This window comes from Chlorocebus sabaeus, chromosome 5 (assembly GCF_047675955.1).
Source record: "Chlorocebus sabaeus isolate Y175 chromosome 5, mChlSab1.0.hap1, whole genome shotgun sequence".
NCBI classification, from domain to species: domain Eukaryota; kingdom Metazoa; phylum Chordata; class Mammalia; order Primates; family Cercopithecidae; genus Chlorocebus; species Chlorocebus sabaeus.
In genome coordinates this window covers 13,069,600-13,092,533 of record NC_132908.1, presented here as the reverse complement: position 1 = coordinate 13,092,533, position 22,934 = coordinate 13,069,600, and the positions used below count along the sequence as shown (strand labels likewise).

Below are 22,934 nucleotides of genomic sequence, written 5' to 3'. Positions count from 1 at the left end.
TGTAGAGGCCAGCAATGTGGCTCAATATCCCACAGTGCACAGAACGGATCCCCACAACAAAGCATTATCTGGTCCAATAGATCAATAGCGCCTGACGTTGAGAAGCTCTGCTATAGTCAACAGCCTGAACATGGTCATCTTTTGCTCCTTTTGTGGCTTTTGTAACTTCTGCTTCCCACAGAGAATTGCTCCCTTGGGACAGAGGCCAATTATTAGAAGTGAAGAGAGCTAGCCTGGCCTTGTGAAGTGGTTCTGGCTGTTCTCACTTAAAAAAAAAAAAAAAAAAAAAAAACGTTTAAAAATAAGGCTTAAAATAATCTCATTATTCTAAAGCACCCCAGGTTCCACCACCCCCTGAGCTGGTCTTTTCAAAGCCAACCTGGGTTTAAATAGCAGCTTCATCTGTTGTGACCTTGAGCAAGTTGTTACTGTTTTGACTGTTTTTATCCTCACTTTACTCAACTGTGAAATGGTGATATTAATACATTTACCCCCAGGGTTGTTGCAGGGATGAAATGAGTTAAGGTAACAAAAGCACTTGCCACAAAGCCCGACGCCATAGAAGGTGCACGATGACCACTGCCATGTCTTGGTGGTTGCTGCCCCTGAAATGGCATTGTGACACCTGTCCTTCCTACCTGGGTGGAAGCTTAAAAATACAAACAGAACATAGGCAGGAAGGCATTTCCCCCAAAGTCAAAGTAAATCGTACATGGAAGGATGTTGTTAATATTAATTTGTGGGATGATGAGGAACCACCGGGGAGACTCCCTCTGGTGAGGATTTCATGAATTTCAGGAGTGCAGCTCCAGCTCCCTGCAGAGCCTAAGCTCCTCGCTCTTGGTTTCTCTGCAGAGAGGAACACCAGACCTCTCATTCTGGAGAAGCCTGCATCTTATTTTCTGACTACTTCACTTATTCCACCACAACCGATTTTCTATTTTCTAGCGGAGAAAACACAAAGCAGAAACAAAATGCATCCCCAACTCCACCAATTGTATTTTTTTTTCGCCTGGTCATTTAGGAAAACAGAATGAAGCCCCTTGGTGTCTATGTTTGTGCACAACAATTGTGTCTGCATGCTCTGTGTGGGGAGTAATGATTGTATGCATGTGGTATGTTTCTAAGTACTTATGTACATGAATATATGTCTGTACATGTGCCAGTTACATATGCATCTGTTTGTAAGGGCTTGTGTCTTTATATGTATGTGTATCTCAGGATTTATATGCAAGCCCCTATTTGTGTGCTTTGTAACTTACAAGTAAGATATATGTATGTGAATATATCATTCATGTACTCATTCATGTACTCATGTACTTATAACCATTCATGTACTCATGTACTTATAATCATAAATATAACATGTGTCGGGATGCATATGAATACTCATACATGTGCTTATAGGCAGGTGTGCATGTGAATATTTGTGCATGTGCTGAAGGTTGTGAATATAAGTTTGTGTTGGTGCTTATGTGTATTTTAGTGAATAGCATAAATGACTGTGCATCTGGGACATTTGTGTGTGTAGGAGTGTATGTGTGCATGTGTATGTCTGTGTGTAAGAAAGAAGAGCAAAGATCTTCAGTAGATTTTTATCTTTGTGCCTATCACTTCTTTTTTTTTTTTTTTTTTTTTTTTTTTTTTTTTGTGACACGGAGTCTTGCACTGTCACCCAGACTGGAGTGCAGTGGCGCAATCTTGGCTCACTGCAACCTCCGCCTCCCAGGTTCAAGCGATTCTCCTTGACTCAGTCTCCCAAGTAGCTGGGATTACAGGCACCCACCACCATGCCGGGGTAATTTTTTTGTATTTTTAGTAGAGATGGGGTTTCACTATGTTGGCCAGGCTGGTCTCGAACTCCGGACCTTGTGATCTGCCCACCTTGGCCTCCCAAAGTGCTGGGATTACAAGTGTGAGCCATGGCACCCGGCCTGTGCCCATCACTTCTTGAAGAAGAATGTGTTCTTCCCACAAATCAACTTGGGAAAGAAGCAGGGACAGAGATATGTCCACGGAGAGGGAAAAATTGTATTAGTCACTTGTTCCTCCTCCCTTCGCAGTGAATACTTACTAACATTTTAAAAACTGAGTATGCATTAAAAATGTGGTGGGGAAGCTATTTTTAAAAGCTTCCTCGTGTATCTGACTTTCTCAGGAAGACCTGGAGTTGAAGGGTCCAGACTTTCACCTACAGAATCTTGCTTCGTTTACATTTCAACAAACTGCACATCCGAGAGAACGTGCTGGAAATCCCCGGCTTAGCTGTGTGTTTGCTGACCTATGGTTAAGAGTTACCACTTGGACAGTTTTTAAAATGATGAGGAGGACATTTTGCTGGTGCCGGAAGGAGAAGTCAGTGGACTCAATTCTGTTATTTTAGAAAGTTCAAATGGTAGAAGGTTGAGCTGGCGAAGCACTTACGCGTCATCTAGTTTAACTTTCTTTCTGCATGGATGAGTAAAACTGAGTGGGAGAGTTTCTAGGGGCTGGAGATAGGGCCATGAACAAAATGAACAAGGTCTTCATGGAGCTTAAACTATAGAGAGGGAGATGTGAATGCCTCATCTCTCATCCCATCTGGCCCAGCCACACTCTTTCTTTCCATTGTTCCAACCTCTTTCCTGCCTCGGGGGCTTTGCACTTGCTGTTGTTCCCTCTTCCTAAAATATTCTACATCTTCCTGGGGTCCCTCCTTCTCATCATTGAATTCTCAGCTCTAATATATATACATATATATTTTTTTGAGATGGAGCCTCACTCTGTCACTGAGGCTGGAGTGCAGTGGCGCGAACTCGGCTCACTGCAACCTCCAACTACTGGGTTCAAGTGATTCTCCTGCCTCAGCCTCCCAAGTAGCTGGGATTACAGGCACCTGCGACCACGCCCAGCTAATTTTTTTGTATTTTTAGTAGAGACGGAGTTTCACCATGTTGGCCAGGCTAGTCTTGAATTCCTGACCTCAAGTGATCGACCCACCTCGGCCTCCCAAAGAGCTGGGATTACAGGCGTGAGCCACCACACCCGGCGGTCTCAGCTCTAATATTAACACTTCCTTGTATACACAATCTAAAATAGTCCCCATCACTCCAACCTCTGCCACTGTCTTCACATGGCCCTTTGTCATGTGTGTCTTTCTCTGTGATGCTGCCATAAGCCAAGGGACACCTGGAGCCACCAGAAGCTGGAGGAGGCAAGAATTCTGCCCTTGAGCCTTAAGAGGGAGCGTGGCCCTGCTGATGCCTTGGTTTCTGACTTCTGGCCTCCAGAACCGTGAGATAATGTATTTTCATTGTCCTAAGCCACTGAGCTTGTAGTCATTTGTCACAGCAGTCCCAGAAAACTATACCATGAAATGATTGCCTAGGTGCAAAGGGATGAGCACTCACCATGCACCAGGCACTGAACTTTCACAACCATCTTGACATGGAATCATCAGGAAGCTCCTATAGGACAGATAACATCATGTTACAAGGATATTCACTGGGTTCAGGGTCCAAATTCCAGTATGATCTCACCTCACTTTTTACCTTAGTCATGTTAGCAAAGACCCTCTTTTCAAATGAGGACATATTCTGAGGTCCTGGGTGGACATGAATTTGAGGGGCAACATTAGACCCAGTATACACCGTGAACGAAAAGTCCTGCCCTCATGTCGAATATCCTTTTGTCCTTTATTCGGTGAGTTTATTATCCTCTCTGAGTGACTGATCTGCTGACATGGATGAGTTGCCATAAATCATACTCACTCTTTTGAAGACTCTCCCTTTTCAACAAGAGTTTAGTTCATCGGTGATTCAACCCTCCACAACCTTGTGAAGGAGATTCTGTCCCCAAAACCCCACCTCTGAGTGTGTTCATAGAAACAACACAGTGTTTAGAATCAGATATTTCATGCGTTTTAACTGTGTGCTCTTTTCTTAGAAGAGGCATTTAAATGTTGAGGTCCTCAATTCCTTGCACTCTAAAATGGAGATTCTGATAATAAATTCTGGCTGACCACACAAGACTGTAAAGAGGACCAAATGCTTCGTAAATGGTTTGTAGACTGCAACAAAACTTTGTAAACTGTTAAGGCTGGGTTCGGGCAAAGGCGGGGGTGCACATTTTGTGGGGCTATATATGGATTTCTTGGCTCTCACACAGTTTTTAAATATCTTAATTTAAAATTCTTTAGGCTGGGATCCCATTCTCCAACTCATCATGTACTACATTACTCTGTTTTTCTCATTCACCTTTTTGCTTGGATTCCGGAGCCACTACTGTTTATGGCCCCTGGAGATGAAACTGTCATGTCTGGGACCAATAACCTTTACTCTTTGATCGTCATCACCAGAGCCTGCACCCAACAGCATGAAGTGGCTCCTGCTTCTGCTCCAGCCAGAAGGGGAAACACAGATGCAAAGTTATAATACAGAAAAATAACACACAGCTTGTTGCCACTGAGTTCCCCGTTGATTTTGCTTCCCAAAGATTCCTGAGGAATCTGGACACCTGGGTAGAAGGTCTGTTGAGAAGCCACAAGTGACTGATGCCAATGAATACAGGGCTACTGTCCTCCTTTGGTCAGCCTGCATTTTAGTGGTTGGGGATGAAAGCCACAGTGTTGGAAAGAGACAGCAAATGAGATGGTGAGAGCCTGGAAAGATCAGAAGATAGTGAGGAAATATGCTTTAACAAAAATGGGGATAGCAGTAATAATAATAAATATTAATGATCACCTACTTGAACCAGGCACTGTGATTTACACTTTACATGCAATTTTCTCACTTAATGCTCACTATGGGAGCATCATTACCCTAAATTTCGGGATGAGGAATGTCTTACTTTGGATTCCCCAAACTTAGGTTCTGAAGAAAATCCTAAGATAAGGATTCAAGTCAGGTATTTTAGAGATGATCCCAGGAAAAAACAGTAGGGGAGTGGAGAATGAGACAGTAAAGAGGAGGCAGAAATAAAGTGTATATTTTGAAACTCATTGCAGTTGAGAGCACCTGAAGCTTAATTCCACTGGGAAAATTTCTGAGAAACAGTGAAGGCCCTAAACCTCGGAGCTATCCCTGTGATGGGAAAGGGAGTTGGGGGATTTATATACCAACTCTCGATAGTCCTTGGCTGAGGGCTGCACTTCTAGCCTGCCAAATGGGTGGACAAAGTGCTTTGGTGCAAAGAAAGTCCTCAGGCATTGAATTTGGAGTTGCAAGTTAGGTTGGTCTGCATTGAAGTTATAAGATTGAAGAAACATGAGGGAGCACCAAGAATGGTCTGCTATAGGAGGTTCACGTGTGTGAGTGTGTGTACGCACGTATGCACATGCATATATCTGTGTATACATATACATAGTGTGTATACCTATACACTGGACACTGAGTTGAAAGGATTTAAGCACTGGACTGAAAGTAAGACTGTTGCTTTTGGAGTCTTTGTCATGAAGGCAGACATATGCAAGTGTATGTTCATCACAGTATTCTATTCACAATAGCAAAGACATGGAATCCACCTAAAACATCCATCAACAGTGGACTGGATAAAGAAAATATGGTACATATATACCATGGACTACTATGCAGCCATAAAAAAGAGTAGGATCATGTTCTTTGCAGCAACATGGATGAAGCTGGTGGCCGTTATCCTGAGCGAATTAACACAAGAACAGAAAACCAAACATGTTGTGTTCTCATTTATAAGTGCCTAAACACTGAGTACACACACGACCACAAAGAAAAGAATGATAGACACCAGGGCCATCTTGAGGGTGGAAGGTCGGCAGAGCATGAGGATTCAAAAACCATCTATTGGGTTCTATACTTATTACCTGGGTGACAAAATTATCTGTACATCAAGCCCCTGTGATATGTGATTTGCCCATGTAGATTGCACGTGTACTCCTTGAACCTAAAATGAAAGTCAGAAAGTAAAATCAAACCAAATCATGATTTTATTAAAAATAACAGCAAAAAATATTAGATTAAAAGCCCTTAAATTTCCAGTGATACTTATCACATGACATGCTAACATCAGTAGAATGCATTGGTTAGGGCCAAGCATGGTGGTTCACACCTGTAATCCCAGAACTTTGGGAGGGCCAAAGCAGGAGGCTTGCTTGAGGCCAGGAGTTCAAGACCAGCTTGGACAACACAGTGAGATCCTGTCTTTATATATATATATATATATATATATATATATATATATATATATATATATATAAAATTTAGCCAGGCGTGGTGGTACACGCCTGTGGTCCCAGCTACTCGGGAGGCTGAGGTAAGAGGATCTCTTGAGCTTGGGAAGTCAAGGCTACAGTGAGCTGTGATCATGCCACTGCACTCCAGCCTGGGTGCCAGAGTGAGACTCTTATTTCAAAAAAATAGAAAAATAATGCATTTGTTGCTGGACCTTATCCTCGCTAGATAATCTCTTCTGACCCTCACCATGATGCCGAAGACCCTCACAGAACATTGGGACTCATGTTCAGAACAGGCTCCTCAAGTGATCACCTTCTAATTGTCAAAGTTCTGGCTTTGCAATGAACTCACTGAAGGCATTCTGTTTCTCAATGTGAATCTACATCCTTTTCTTATCATCTCTTTACATATTTCTCATCCAATAGTGTATCTTTTTAATCCAAAAAAGATTGTGTTATTAAAGTTTTGTGTGGAGCTGTGATTGCCATTCTTGGAACTGAAGATGCAATCAGGGGAGAGAATTGATGCCTCATAATTCAATGAATAGATGTGCTTCTGTGGTAATTTCTTCAGTAATTACTTGTGTAAACTATGTGTTTCTGTAATTGAAATGCTACAGTGTGGGGCAATTTATCAAAATCCATAATTTATTATAGCTTTTTCATCTTGTTTCTTGGTTTCTCTGCTTGTCCTCATTAGAATGTTGTCTCCTCACCACCACTTCAGTCCATCATAACCATTTAGACTAGGAAGCAAAAACATACATTGCCTTTGGAAAAAAAGGTTCTGATGAACTTAGTTGAAAGTTTAAAATCCATTTTCCAAAGGACACAATTGTTATTTTTCTTTGCTGTATGTATTTTATGACAAGCTCTAAGATGTGATTTATGAAATGGCTTTGAAGAGATTGTCTACCTCAAGTGTTTGGATAATAATGCCATTTTTCTTTTACTGTTACCAAGTATTCTGTGTGTGTCATGTTTATAAAAGCCTGAGAAAGGAGGCAGGGACTAGAATGTGTATTTTGCCAGCAGAGGACACGCAATTACAGAGCAATTTGAGAGAAAACCTGTCTCCTGACCTGAGCTACTGCTTTGAGGCCATGGGATCACGAGAGGGGACAGCTTTTTAGTCCCATTCCAAGCCCATGCTAAAGCTACCCCAGTAAACTGAGGAGCTATCCTTGGTTTTCACGACTGTTTCTAATGGATCACAGAAAACAAGCAAAGTAGTTTGCGGTGTTTGAGGATCCCTAAACTCAAAAACAATAGAAAGAAAGTTTAGAGAGACTTCAACAGTCTAATATATTTTTAAAACAAAATTTACTTATTTTATCATCATCAAAATCAAACACAGAAAAGATGAAAAAAGTAGAAAACACCATTTTTCTCCTCTGTCCAGAAGATAATTTACTATTAGTACAATATCTGACATAGTTTTTTCTAGTATTTTTTCTCTGCATAATTTTTACGTTACTTAATATCGTTTGATATTGCATAATTTTATAATTTCCCCATGGCATTCAACATAATCAGAAACATAGGTTTAAAGTTTTCTTGAGGTTTCTCAGATATAATTTACATGTGGTAAAATTCATCCTTTTTGGTGCATAGTTTTATGAATTTTGACAAATGTGGACCATAATCAAGATACAGAATAGTTCCACTGCCACCAAAAATTCCCACATAAACCTTTGTGATTAACTCTCATCTTCATCCTCAGTGTCTGATAACCACAAATCTTTCTTCCATTCCTCTAGGAGTACATCAGTTAATGACTGCATAATACAACAATAAGTAGTTACACCATAATTTTCCAAATTATTACACCCCTATAAAATATTTCATTTATTCTAATTTTTTAAAAATATGTTTTTCCCTTCCCTTCCCTTCCCTTCCCTTCCCCTCCCCTCCCCTCCCCTCCCCTCCCCTCCCCTCCCCTCCCCTTCCCTTCCCTTCCCTTTTCTTTTCTTTTCTTTTCTTTTCTTTTTCTTTTTTGAGGTGAAGTTTCATTCTTGTCACCTAGGCTGGAGTGCAATGGTGTGATCTTGGCTCACTGCAACCTCCGCCTCCCAAGTTTAAGTGATTCTTCTGCCTCAGCCTTCTGAGTAGCTGGGATTACAGGCACCTGCCACCATGCCCAGCTAATTTTTGCATTTTTAGTAGAGATGGAGTTTCACCATATTGGCCAGGCTGGTCTTCAACTCCTGACCTCAACTGATTTGCCCCCACTAGGCCTCCCACAGTGCTGGGATTACAGGCGTGAGCCACCGCACCTGGCCCTTAAATTTTGTTTTCTGGTATAAATGATACTGCACTAAACATTTTTGTGCATATATGTTTTCCAGGATTTTAGGTCATTACCTTATTATGGGATTCCAGAAGTGGAGCTGGTATGGCAGAGTTATGAAACATATTAACCCTGACTCAAGAACCAGACACCAAATTAAGATCCTTGATGCTGAAAGTCCAGAGAAACCAGTACAGGAGAAAGACTGTGGAATTTGGAGTAGTAGGACAACATTAGTGTTGGATCCCAGCATTTCTGATCATACCACTATTCTGTTTAGCCGTTAATACCGTCTCAGTGACCCCAGAAAAGATGTAACTGTTTGACAGTTAAAATCTTTTATTGGCCGGGCACGGTGGCTCACGCCTGTAATCCCTGCACTTTGGGAGGCCAAGGTGGGCAGATCACGAGGTCAGGAGATCGAGACCATCCTGGCCAACATGGTGAAACCCCGTCTCTACGAAAAATACAAAAATTAGCCAGATGTGGTGGTACACACCTGTAATCCCAGCTACTCAGGAGGCTGAGGCAGGAGAATGGTGTGAACCCGGGAGGCAGAGCTTGCAGTGAGCCGAGATCGTGCCAGCCTGGGCGACAGAGTGAGACTCTGCCTCAAAAAAAAAAAATCTTTTATTATCTGACTATGCCTATTTCCACCCCCGATCTATATCCGTAGCTATATCTATGGTGTATTCTATGTGCCTTGTACTTGCACATGGTGCAAGCTTCTTTCATGGTTCCTGTCTTTGTACATTTTTGTTCTTCTTTCTGAAACACCTTCTTTCCCTTCCAGTGTCTTCTTTGCTAGTCTTTTTAACCATATTCCCCAATGCCGAGATGTGCTGGGTGTCCTTGCTTTGTGTGTTCACAGTTCTTTATGCTTATCTCTATGTCAGGGCTCATTCATTTGTTCTTATACTCCACAATGATATATTGAGAGTTGACAATGTTCTGGGTACGACAGACATGGCAGCCAATGAGAGAGACAAAATTCCTGTCAAATGAGAAATGCTATTCTCACTGGGGAGCAGAGGACGCTGCAGCAGAGATCTAAATAATGAAAAGAAGTAGCCACAGGGATATGTAGAGGAAAAGTTATTTAGGCAGATAGAAAAACAAATGCAGGCCAGGTGCAGTGGCTCACGCCTGTAATCCCAGCAATTTGGGAGGCCAAAGCAGGTGGATCACCTGAGGTCAGGAGTTTGAGACCGGCCTGACCAACATGGTGAAACTCCATCTCTACTAAAAATACAAAAATTAGCCAGGTGTGATTGCACACACATATAGTCCCAGCTACCTGGGAGGCTGAGACATGAGAATCACTTAAACCCAGAAGGTAGAGGTTGCAGTGAGCTGAGATCACACTGCTGCACGCCAGTTCAGGCAACAGAGCGAGACTCTGTCTCCAAAAAAAAAAAAAAAAAAAAATATATATATATATATATATATATGTGAAATGGTGTGGTTAAGAGACATACAGAGATAGAATACACTAGAATGTGGGGCATTGTGTTGTAAATGGTAAAAAGAAATGGGATGGTGGTTGGAGGGAGATGTGGTATTAAGGGAAGTGTTCTTAAAAATGAGAGTGACCGTAGCATGCATATACACTTACAGAAATAATCCACAAAGAGGGTAAAATTGATGCAGAAGAGATGGGGGACAATCGAAGCAGTGAAATCCTTGAGGAAGCAAGGGACTTTGCATAGGTGGAGGGGTTGGCCTTAGATAGTCCAGCCAATATAACCGGGAAGGTCAGAATCAGTCCCCACAGAGGCTTGTGTATTTGGTGGTGGGGGTGGGGTGATGAAGAGGTCCTTATACAAGAGGATGGTCATCAATTTTCTAAGGATTGGAGAAGCATTGGAGGTTGGGAGAGAAGACACCAAGTAGTCATCTTGGAAAAACAGAAAGGCAAACTTTCTAGGGAAACAGTGGAACTTTTCAGCAGGACTGTGGTCATAAGGGTAAGGAGAGGTCAATAAGCTTGGTGTATGTTTTCTCCAATCATTCTGAGCTGCCTAGGCTTCAGGCACAGAATGGTGAAGTTCTGGGTTTAATCTAGATGTAGCTTGGCTGGGGAAACAAAATGGAGAGGAGATAAGAGCGTTAAAGGTGTCCCCAAGTAAGATGATAAGAGTGCTTGACTCCAAATCTAAACTGTGAGGGGAAGAAAGTAAGAGCAGACAAGAGATGATGAGTAATGAGGTAGTCATGGGGGACCATGGATTAGATGTCTCATTGGTGGAGAAGAATGAGCAGACGAAGGGGCTTCACCAGGGTGAGCTGGAAAAATAAGAGGGTGTAATTGGACAATGAAATGTTTAGGTTTGAGATCTTGGGTCTGGTGCACTCAAAGTCCTACAGAGTAACGAGGTAAGTAAGGGGCTGAGGTGGGGCAGAAAACCAGACTTTTGGAGGTAGGGGGGAAAAGACCTGAGAAGCGAGGGGATTGGATGGATAATTTATGTGGATTTAGACTCACGAGGATGGAAGACAGGAATAGCAGTGGACAGGAAGACAGCGATCCAGGTGCTGGAATCTTCAGGGAATCAAAGAGTGAGTGTCTGGCAGATCAGCAGGAGACTTTGAAAGAAGGATCTGTGGATGGGGAAGGTTTGGCATGGCCTTGAAAGAAACTGAAATTTTGGAAGCAGGAAGGAAAAGAAATGGTCAGGAGGCAGCCACATGAAGCAACAGGGACACTTTCCTAACTTTTGGCACATGAGGAAAAGAACAATAATTGTTCTCAGAGGATAGTCATATTTTAGTTAGCGCACACACACACACACACACACACGTAGTATTATTTCATTATACTGGCAAGAAAACTGAGGCTTAGTGAGATTAGGCAACCTGCCCACGGCCGTGGGGCAGCAGCTTGGATTCAAGCCCAGGTCAGTCTGAGTCTGGAACCTCTGCTCTGGTTTGGTGTGATTTGTGGCTCTGAACACCATGCTCCATTCGGTTTTGCCAAAGTTTACTTCCTCCAGCTGTGTTTCCTCTGCTCTTAGCCCTGTGTCCCCCTCCTTCCAAGGTTATCACCTGAGGTTACCCGGAAGCTGTGGACATTTGCAGCCTGATCCAGGGTTGGGCTTGTCCCAGAATCTTTGAATTTGTTCTTGGGGGTTAACAACCTACACAGGGGATTCACCCTTGACTTCTCCTCCATGCCATATTCTATTCAAAGCAGGGATAAGTTGGTAATGACAGCTGGTTTTCATTCTCTTCGTGCCGACAGGGAGATAATGAGTCAAATCGGCCCAGGTTATGAAATGAAGCCCTGGAAGGGAGTTATCATTAGACTCCTTAGAGGGGAGAGCAGAAAAGGGGATTAAAATTCAAGTGGTAACTGCCGATTTGGTTGGCATTCAATATCCTTAAGGCTTTCTTCTTCATGTCACCACTAAATGAGACAAAGCAGGCAGCTGGTAAATGGGAGAAAGGTAAGAAAGTGCTTGAGTACTGTGATAATTCATCTTTAATAGCTTTCATTTAGGCTCTGCGCCACACACTGAACATGAATTGTTCCAAATCCTTATAATAATTTTCAGAGGTGAGTATTCCCTGCCCCCCACCATTTCACAGCTATACAATTTAGTTCCGGTGGGATTACCCATCTTACTTGAGATTGCTCATACGTCTCTGACTCCAAAATCAGCCACCTCTCCACCTCATGGTGATCGCTCCTCGGGGAACCTGCTAATTTGCCTTGACTTTGTTTAGCAGCTAGAGGGAGAAAGGGAGGCCAAATCAGAAGGTCAAACCAAATTTCTTCACCATCTTCCTTTTTCGTATCATGGACTCTAGTACTTGGCTGCCTGCGTTTAAATATCACCTACCAGCTGTGTGACCTCAGGAAGATTACTTGACCTCTCTGAACTGCGTTTTCCCCATCTGTAAGATTGGGGGAGTTATTGTGAGAATTAAATAATTTAAATATGGTAAGCACTTAAGATTGTGTCTGGCACATAGGAAGTGTTAGCTGTTGCTTTTATTGTGGCTGCTGTTGTTTTTATTATTGTTAGTAGTGATGACAATGAGTATGATGGCATTTGTGTTCAAAGCTAATCATTTTTGGTGCCCTTATTGGGGTCCCAGGTTTGACTGGGACAAGCGATTTACATGTGGTAACTTAATTAACTCTCATCAATTAGGATACTTTTGGATACAATAATTGAAATTGCAACCCCAGCTGACTTAAATGAGAAGTTATTCATTACTGCCTTCGACTGGAAACTCACAGGTAAGGCAAGTTTCAACGGAGGTTGATTCAGGGCATCAGTGACGGATACAAGGCTCCAGGAAGCTCTTTTTATCTTTCTTCTCTGCTTTACTCAGTGTTGGCTTTACCCATAGGCTGGTCATGAAGTGGGTGAAATAGTCCGAGGCATCATGTGGAGATCAGACACCATTCAGAAATGGAAAAGAGACTCCTGGAGAAAACTTTTCCCAGAAGTCTCTAGCAAGCGCCCGTTCTTGTCTCATTGGCTAAAGTTGTGTCACATGCCCATTCCTGAACCAATGGAGGGAAAGGGATTTTCTCCAGACCAATCAGGTCACCCTTGGAGCTGAGGGTCGGGTTGGCCTCCCGCAAGCGTCTGCCAACCTGGGAATGGTGCTGTCTGAAGGAAATCACGCTTCTTCTGTAAGGAAGGAAAAAAGGGAAGTGGTTCTGGGCGGGCAAAAACAGGGTGCACTATAGGTAGGTGGTGGTGTCACAGTCAACCCAAGTACCCCAGTAAGGGCACAAAAAATGATTAGCTCTTATCACGGATGCCATCATACACATTGGCATCACTACCAACAATAATAGAAGCAACAGCAGCCCCTATAAAAGCAACAGCTAACACTTCCTATGTGCCAGATACGGTCTTAAGTGCTTATCATATTTAAATTATTTAATCCTCACAATAATCCCATAAAACAGAAGTCATAATCATCCCAATCTTACATATGGGGAAAATGAAATTCAGAGAGATCAAGTAATCTCCCTAAGGACACAGAGCTGGTAGGTGATATCTATCTATCTATCTATCTATCTATCTATCTATCTATTTTTTTTTTTTTTTTTGAGACGGAGTCTCACTCTGTCGCCCAAACTGGAGTGCAGTGGCCGGATCTCAGCTCACTGCAAGCTCCACCTTTCGGGTTCACGCCATTCTCCTGCCTCAGCCTCCCGAGTAGCTGGGACTACAGGCGCCCGCCACCTCGCCCAGCTAGTTTTTTGTATTTTTTAGTAGAGACGGGGTTTCACCGGGTTAGCCAGGATGGTCTTGATCTCCTGACCTCATGATCCGCCCGTCTCGGCCTCCCAAAGTGCTGGGATTACAGGCTTGAGCCACCGCGCCCGGCCTATTTTTTTTTTTCTTCAGACGGAGTCTCACTCTGTCGCCCAGGCTGGACCGCAGTGGCGTGATCTCGGCTCACTGCAACCTCTGCCTCCCGGGTTCAGGTGATTCTCTTGCTTCAGCCTCCTGAGTAGCTGGGACTACAGCTGTGCACCACCATGCCTGGCTAATTTTGTTGTCCTTTTAGTAGAGACGGGATTTTACCATGTTGGCCAGGCTGGTCTCGAACTCCTGACCTCAAGTGGTCCGTCCACCTTGGCCTCCTGAAGTGTTGGGATTACAGGCGTGAGCCACTTCACCCAGTTGGAAGGTAATATTTAAATCCAGGCAGCCACGCACTAGACTTCCAGAAGTCTGTAGCAAGCTTCTGCTCTTGTCTCATTGGCTGCAGTTATGTCTCATGCCCATTCCTGAACCAATCAAGAGAATGGGATTTCCTCCTGCTCACTCAGGGTACCTGGAGCTGAGTGTGGGTTTGGCCTCCTACAGGCATCTGCCTACCTGGGAACGGCGCTGCCTGAAGAAAATCATGCCTCTGTGAGGAAGAAAGAAAGGGAAGTGGATACGGGGGAGCAAACACAGGATGCCCTATAGGTCAGTGGTGTTTTTTCTGTTTAACGAAGAAGGAAACTGTTGGTGGAAAAAAACTAACTCTGTCACATATTGTAAGGAGGTTTATTCTGAGCCAATATGAGTGATTGCAGCCCAGGGAAAACACAAACCAAAGTAGCCTTGAGTAAGTGGTCCCAAGGCAATCGTATTGTAACTTTGTGTTATACATTTCAGGGAAGCAGAAATTACAAGCAAAGTCATAAATCAAGGCATGGAGATTATGCATTGGTCCCAGAATGGTGGGATATCTTGAAGTGGAGGCTTACAGGTCATAGGTGGGTTTGGAGATCGTTTAATTTGCAAATGATTAAAGGAACAAAGCTTTGTCTAAAAACTTGGAGTCCGCAGAAAGGAATGTTTAAGTTAAGATGAAGTCTGCTAATCGTCATGGCATGCTATGCCAGGGTTGGGTTGCAAGAGCAAGACACAGTACAATCCAGACTGACCTGTTGGGGTGCGTGACTTAACTTTTGCCTGGCATGGATTTAGGTCCTGTTTATCATTCAATATCTATTGCCATGAATTATCCATTCTGTCAGTCTTATGATTGCTATTTGAACATTCACTCTGGTTAACTGTTGTGTCTAAACTGCAAAACAAAGGGATTGTCATGAGGCATGTTTGACCTCCTATTCTCTCACGGTGGTGACTCAGTTTTTCAGGTTTTCTCTGGGGTCCCCTTGGCCAAGAAGGAGTCTGTTCAGGCAGTTGGGGAGCTTAGGATTTTATTTTTTATTTACAAAACTGGGGGTCTGAAAAGTTAAGCAATTTCACAGGGTCGTCAAATCAAAAGTAGAATTTGCCCCTGACTGTGTCTGATCATAACGTGCATGTTCTTTAGGGCCACACTAAAGCTTTATGGGGTATGGAAAGGAGTTATGACCACCCCTTTTACTGAGCACATGCTAAGTGCTAGATAGTACCTAGGCACATTACAAGAATCTTATTTAATTCCTTAATCAACTCAATTAATTAGGCATTTTAGGTCTATGTTATAGTGGGGGCATTAACTGGGGCTGGGACAGGGGACATGGCTTGTTGCAGGCCACTCATCTAACGAGAAGGCAAAGCCAAAATTTAAACCCTGATCTGTGTGGCTCCAAAGCCCCAATTTTTTTCTATGACCTCAAAAAAAAAAAAAAAAAAAAAAAAAAAGTCATTCTTTCTTTTTGGGATGCATATGAGGAAAAGTCATACTTTTAATGAGGATCCTGACTAATTTCAATTCAGTAACCCAGTTTTTAAAATAATTTTTATTTTAGAATAAGACACGTTCAGAGTACACGCTCCAATGAACTTTTTTCTTTTTTTTTTTTTTTTTGAACTTCAAGTTCTGTGACCTCTTCTTTGCACTTTCCTTCACTGAGAACTTTTAAAATAAAATATCTTAATTGGCTGCTCTGATGCTTTTTGGGTTGCAGGGAGTCAGAAGTGTGGAAATGGGCTCTTTAGGTTATACGATGATATGTCTACTCTTCCCCAAAGCAAGGGGAAAGGAGAGGGGATTATGATCACATAAAACCCATGCATGCTTGGGTCTGTGATCTTGCTGGGCAAGCTCTCAGAAGCCTCTTCTCTTTGTTCCTGGGGATCTAGTTTTAAGACAGGGAAAATAATTCTGATTAATTGAGGCCCCACTGAAGTGCCAGGCAGTATGCTAGTGTTTAATTTTCCCAACAGTCACATAAAATATTGGTATCCTATGTGCAAATGAAAAACTTGTGGTTCGCACAGGTAAAATAACTATCCAAGATGACGCAGCCTGTTGAGTAAGAGTTTGGAGCTGCCCTCTGTCTGACTCCAAATCTTAGATTTTTCTATCATGTTTCCTGAATTGTAAATTCCATTCCCATAGAGCACCTGCCAAAGTCTTATACTTTTTTGAACTCCTTCCCCATATCCTACATATGGTCATATTAATTTAAGTTCCTTTGGTTGCCAGTAACAGAAACTCATTCAGACTTGTGTAAGCAAAAAGGGGGAATTTATTATAAGATACTGAGGTTTCTCACTGAGCCCAAGAGCAGATCTGAGTGTCAGGGGCAAACAGAGATAACCAGGAACTCAAATTTTATGTGGACTTTTTCTGTTATATGAACTTCTCTGAGTGTATTTGCTTCATTCTTCTTGCTCACTGCAGACTAGCTTCCTTTACTACCTACACACATAAGAAAAATACTGCTGACACCTCTACCTTATATTTATATTTAACTACACTAGTCACCTGACTATGCAGAAAATATTTTCTCTCTCAGTTTCTCCTATCTCTTTCTCGTTTTCTCTCTCTGCCCCTCTCAACTCTGGGCTCCCAGGGAAGAAGTTAATTAGCCTGACTAAATCTTGTGCATTTATTTCTAGCCCAATTATCTGCGTCTAAAGACTGGGAGTGGTGCTGTACCAAAATGGCGGCTCCCACTAGAACCTTGTAGATGGAAGGAGGAAGGCATTCTCCAAAAACGGTGAGGGAGATTCCAGAAGTTGTGGTTGTGCTGATGGACAACCTAATAGCTCTCCTTTATAAGAAAATTTGTAATAGTATGTATTCATGATGAGGATCCAGCGAATTTCATGTAAAACCCTTAGAACAGTGTTTGTTGAAGTAAACACTTCATAACCTGGAGCAGGTTATAGTATTAGGTAATCAACAAGCTTCATTTGTTCCTTTCTTTGCGCCCAGATGTGGAAAAGAATGGGTTGCCATTTGGGGTGGAGAAAAAGTCCTTGTATGAGGTCAAAGGGGAAAGGGCATTTCCGTCTTCTTAGAACTAAAATTGGTGCTTGTCTCTAAAAAAAGAAGTCATTCGGTTATGGGAAGCTCAACTATCTGGGGACTTTTTCTCCTTTCTTTAAAACAGTGTCCTTCACCATAGATGTATGTTTGGATCACCTGAGGTGCTTTAAAAATACATAACATTTAGGTTTCATCCTCAGGAGTGGAGCCCATGCATTAATTGGTCTGGAGTAGGGCCCATGCATTAATTTTTCAAAAATGTTCTAAGGTGAGTCTGATATGTACAGAGAGGGGAACCACTGATTTAAAATGAGAAGCAGGCTGGGCCTGGTAGTTCATGCCTGTAATCCCAGCACTTTGGGAGGCCGAGGCAGGCAGATCACTTAAGGTCAGGAGTTCGAGACCAGCCTGGCCAACGTGGTGAAACCCCGTCTCTACTAAAAATACAAAAATTAGCCAGATGTGGTGGTACACACCTGTAATCCCAGCTACTCAGGAGGCTGAAGCAGGAGAATCACTTGAACCCGGGAGGCAGAGGTTGCAGTGAGTTGAGATCATGCCACTGCACTCTAGCCTGGGCGACAGAGTGAGACTCTGTTCCAGAAAGTAAAAAATAAAATGAGAAGCAGTTGGCTGAGGACCTGAGCCAATTCCGAGAAGACCAGAGACTAAAAAGCCACATGATCACAGGCAGACAGAGAAGGCTTAGTTTGCCAACAATGACAAGGCTCCGGGGTGATGTCCTCAGGAGGTATTGTGCTAAAGTCTTTGATGGTTCTCTTCTGGATGAAGACCTGTTTTGATAACTACAAGAGAAATAACTGAAACTCAGGTGGATCTTGTTAGTGTTAAGTACACTCCTACTGGCTTCAGTTTGCTCTCCCCTTTTAATTCACAGTCTCCCATTTGAAATGGTATCAAAGTGTATTAGGAAGAGCTCTCAAAGACCAAAAGTGATAGGATAACAGGTTCAAGTGGCTGATTCTGATATACAGCCAAACGTCAAGAGCAGAAGGAGAACATATGCTTGCTGCACTGGTTTACACCAGGGAGGGCCACCTCAATGTCACCATTTGCTCACTTTCTAGACAATTACATCTGTCCTGCCCAGGCAAGGTTGACGACCACACCTTGAATTTGTACAACACTTTGCAGTACCTGAATCTCCCTCGTAAATATCTCAGTGTCCTCCAAAGTGTAGAATGTGAACCACAGGAGATATAGATAATTTTAGCTGATACCCGGAGATTTTTAATAGTTATTTTAATGCATATTATGGAAAACATAATTAGCAAGTAAAAATGATGATTTTTACAGATAATTTCTTATGATAAAGTAGATAATTAAGATTTTTTTCCCACTTATTTTTAGTGAATTGGTTTAAAGAAGTATTAATTTCAAGTGGTGGGTGGATGTGGTAAGTAATTATAATGTGTTTTGAGGATGATCAAACTTTGGGATTGTTATTTCATTATTTCTTTGAGTCACCAACAATCCAGCGTAAATAAAATGTCACTTGTTCTTAGCTCTATTTCATAGGTTAGGAAATTGAGGGTTCGAGATTTTAAATAAGTCATCCAGTTTTTTGTTATGGGCTTAAATTCATGTCTTTTTAATGTAACTGCAGGCTTTTTTCCACTCCCAGACTCTTCGACAGAAAGTCTAAGACAGAGCCTTTCTTTTCCTAGCAAGTGAGAGACGGCGTCCGAGTCATTTGCACTGTCTCTACTGCCCCTTTCCAGGATTAATAATATGTGTAGCTCTGACTACATAACAGAATGGATTAACTCAGTGGTTCTCAAAGGGTGGTTCCCAGGCTAGCATCATCAGCACCACATGCAACTTACTAGAAATGCAAATTCTTAGAACTGCCCTAAAACCAGTGTCTTGGAAACTATGGGGATAGGGCCAGAAACCTCTGTTTTATCAACCCCTGGTATGATTCTGATGCACACTAAAGTTTGAGATAGTTTGAGAACTATATTGTGGTTCTCAGTGAGGCGTCGATACCCTACCACCCCACCCGGGAGACATTTAGCAACGTCTGGAAACATTTTGGGTTGTCCCAACTGGGGCAGAGGGTGCTATGGGCATTTAGTGACTGGAGACCAGGGATGCTGCTGAGCATCTATAAAGGCACAGGACAACTCTGTGTAATAAAGAATTATCCCGCCCACTTTGGGAGGCCAAGGTAGGAGAATTGTTTGAGGCCAGGAGTTTGAAACCAGCAACATAGCAAGACCCTATCTCTAAAAACAAAAAATTAAATAATTAGCTGAGCATGGTGGGACTCACCTATAGTCCCTTCTACTCAGGAAGCTGAGGTAGGAAGATTGCTTGAGCCCAGGAGTTTGAGGCCATAGTGAGCTATGCTCACACCACTACACTCCAGCCTGGGTGACAAAGCAAGACTGTTTCAAAAAAATGTTTTGACCCAGCCCAAAATGTCAATTGTCTTGAGGTTGAGAAACACTACACCAGACTAATTAATCTGGGCTTGATTAGCGTTGTGGTTCAGCCAATGGATCTATCTTCAAGAGGCCGAAAGTAGTCTTGAAATCACTGCTTACTTTTGCCTCTGATTGACTGGGTTGCATACTTTTTATTTGTCAGTGCTCAGATATATATGGCCAGTGGGCAAACATCTTCTCCAGTCTACTTGTGGCCATATTTATGATTCCTAAAATGGATATCAAATTATGGTCAGAGTTGATGGTGAAGTCCAGCCCAAGAAACCGGGACAGCCGGGGGCAATGTGTGAGACTTGTGTTTGTTGCAATCTTCCTTATCTGTCTTGGCACTTGAAACTTCAAACTGTGTCCTGGATGCTAAGATTCCACCTTTCAAGAAAAGAATGCATAACCAGGTCCCAGTTAATAAGGCAGTATAGCATAATGGTTAACAGCATCATTTGACGTGGGAGGGGGTCAAATTCCTTGGCATCAAATCCCAACTTCACCATTTCTACACTGTGTGACTCTAGGTAAATTCTGCACTTTCCTGAGCCTCAGTTTCCCCATCTGTAAATCAGGGTGATAATAATAGTAGTACTTTCCTTTTAATACTGTTATGAGGATCAAAGAGGACAATGCATACAGAGCTCCTAAAACAGTCCAAGAACTATGGAAAATGCTTGCCATCTGCTACTTTTAATTACTATTTGATACGGTTTGGATGTGCGTCCCCACCTAGATCTCATGTTGAATTGTAATCCCCAGTGTTGGAGGTGGGTCCTGGTGGGAGGTGACTGGATCATGGATCATGAGCGTGGTTTCTCATAAATGGTTTAGCACTATCCCCCTTGCAGTCCTCACAATAGTGAGTTCTTATGAGATCTGATCATTCAAAAGTGCGTAGTACCTCCCCCCTCACTCTCTTTTGCTCCTGCTTTTCCATGTGACATGCGTGCTCCTCCTTCACCTTCCACCATGTTCGTAACTTTCCTGAGGCCTCCCCAGAAGCAGATGCTGCTATGCTTCCTATACACCCTGCAGAACCATGAGCCAGTTAAGTCTCTTTTCTTATAAGCTACCTAGTCTCAGGTATTTCTTTATAGCAAAGCAAAAATGGCCAAATACGCTATTAGTACTCTGTACTGTCTCTTTGGGTCTTCCATCTTTTATTTTATTTTATTTTATTTTATTTTATTTTATTTTATTTTATTTTATTTGAGATGGAGTCTTGCTCTGTTGCCCAGGCTGGAGTGCAGTGGCAAGATCTTGGCTCACTGCAACCTCCAACTCCCAGGTTCAAGCGTTCCTTGTGCCTCAGCGTCCTGAGTAGCTGGGACTACAGGTGCCTGCAACCATGCCTGGCTAATTTTTGTATTTTTTAGTAGAGATCAGGTTTCACCATGTTGGCCAGGCTGGTCTGAAACTCCTGGCTTCAGGTGATCTGCCCGCCTTGGCCTCCCACAGTGCTGGCACAGGTGTGAGCTACCGAGCCTGGCCTGAGTCTTCCATTTTTTTAAATGACAAGTATATCTTCTTAATGCTCAAGAAGAACCCTTGATACCCAGTTCTTTGGGGAGCACTGATCTCCTCAATCCTCCCCAAAGCTGATACTCCATGTTGCTTAACTATAATTAGCCTTTTCTCTCTCCATCCCTGTAATATAACAAGTAATGAATTGCATCATATTCCCCCTGTTTCTAGGATTTAATTCTGACCCTGGAAGGCGGGTGCTATTACCAATGGGGATGAGTCAGGTGTCTGGCTGTAAACTAGCTGCCCTAAATCCTAAAGAACTAATTTAAGGTGATGGGTTATTAGCATCAGGGAAGACACTTTCAAGGAAGGGATAGCTGTGGCCTACATTATAAGGCTTTCACTGCAGCTTTTATAAGGTCAGCCTAGACCAGGTTAATATGGCTTTCAAAATAATAAAGAGGGAGAATCAGAATCTGTCTGCTCTTATTAAGTCTAACCCTTGCCTGAATATTAAAATAAGTAGAAATAGGCACAGGTGGAATGACAGCTGGCCTCCAGGTCAAACTAGGGAAAAGGAAATCAGGGTGGGAGTCCTCACTGACGGTCGAGGAAGCAAATGAGGTCAACATCATTAATAGTAAAGCATCCCCAGTTTGTTTCCAGATGATCAAACCACTGAGGGGGAGGGGCTGATGGGGGCAACTCTGAAGATGTCATTAGGATGAAAACTGTTCAAAGTTCTTTTTCTTTCATGGTAACTCAGAAGTATGCCAAAGCTCTCCCAACAGGCTTCCAGCTTATACCATCCTCTACCTGATGTAAAAAGCTTCTTTCTGCCTTTACATCTGAGCATCACAGTGGAAAATCTTCTCCAAGTTAAAACCAAACAAAAGGGGAACTCTCACACAGATACCAATGCAGCACTCTTGCTAACAATGGTCTCCTCTTACATGGGATTACAGGAAAGCAGTTCAAACAGTCTTCAGATTCCATGGCTGGTGGGGACAGAGTGTGGGGAATTCGAACTTTCCAGGACGTGCCTGTCAGGTTCATTGTTGTTGTTTTAGAGTTCCGTTTCTGGACCACAGAGGATCTTTCAGGGTATGTGTGGGCATCAGGCAAAAATAATAAAGTGAACTGTTAAATAATGAAGTTACCTACAGGAGGAGCTTTTTCTTAAGTGTTGTTATGAGCTACCCTACAAGGACAGCACTGATGGATGGTGACTTCCATTTCAGAAGTTTGTTAAATTTTTCAGGGGCAAGTGATATTTTGGTGACTCATCCTAATAACAGTTGTAGGGGAAAATTTGCTAAAGGTTAAGAGCATTGAACGTAAGACACATGAAACAGTTACATGGCAAAGAATCTAATACATCAAGTCCTGTGCTAGGAAAAAGGGCAGTGACTCTCAACCTTGGTTACGTATTAGGATTGTCTGTCACATTCAAAAACAATCTGCTTTTAAAAACCCACTCTAATGCCAAACCCTTGACTAATGAAGCCAGAACCCCTGGGGTTTCTTCAAGGCATCTGCATTTCGTAAATCTCCCCGGGTGATTTCATTGTGAATTCAGGGTGGAGAATCACTGACCTAAAGTGACAGAGTTCAGTAGGATAAAATTGGCTCCCTCAAGAAAACAAGCATAGTCGATTGTGTAAATAAATATGTGTGTGTGATACAGGGCATTAGATGCAGATGGTAATGTGTACTGTATAAGGTATAGGGGTTTTGGAGAAAACAAAATGACTAATTTTCCTTGGGAGGATGAGAAAATGTTTCAGGGAAGAGATGATGTCAGAATAATTTTGTAGAAGATAAAGGATTTTACCAACAT

At 42.5% G+C, this 22,934-nt stretch overlaps 1 long non-coding RNA gene across 1 annotated transcript in view; it reads right to left on the bottom strand.

The window, feature by feature from the left end:
• Nucleotides 1–3,395: 3,395 nt before the first annotated feature.
• LOC103228573 (uncharacterized) overlaps nucleotides 3,396–22,934 on the bottom strand; it is a 69,561-nt gene continuing 50,022 nt past the window's right edge. Inside the window, exon 5 of the long non-coding RNA XR_495652.3 lies at nucleotides 3,396–5,895. This is a non-coding gene — a long non-coding RNA (uncharacterized lncRNA). The remainder of the gene's footprint in view (nucleotides 5,896–22,934) is intronic.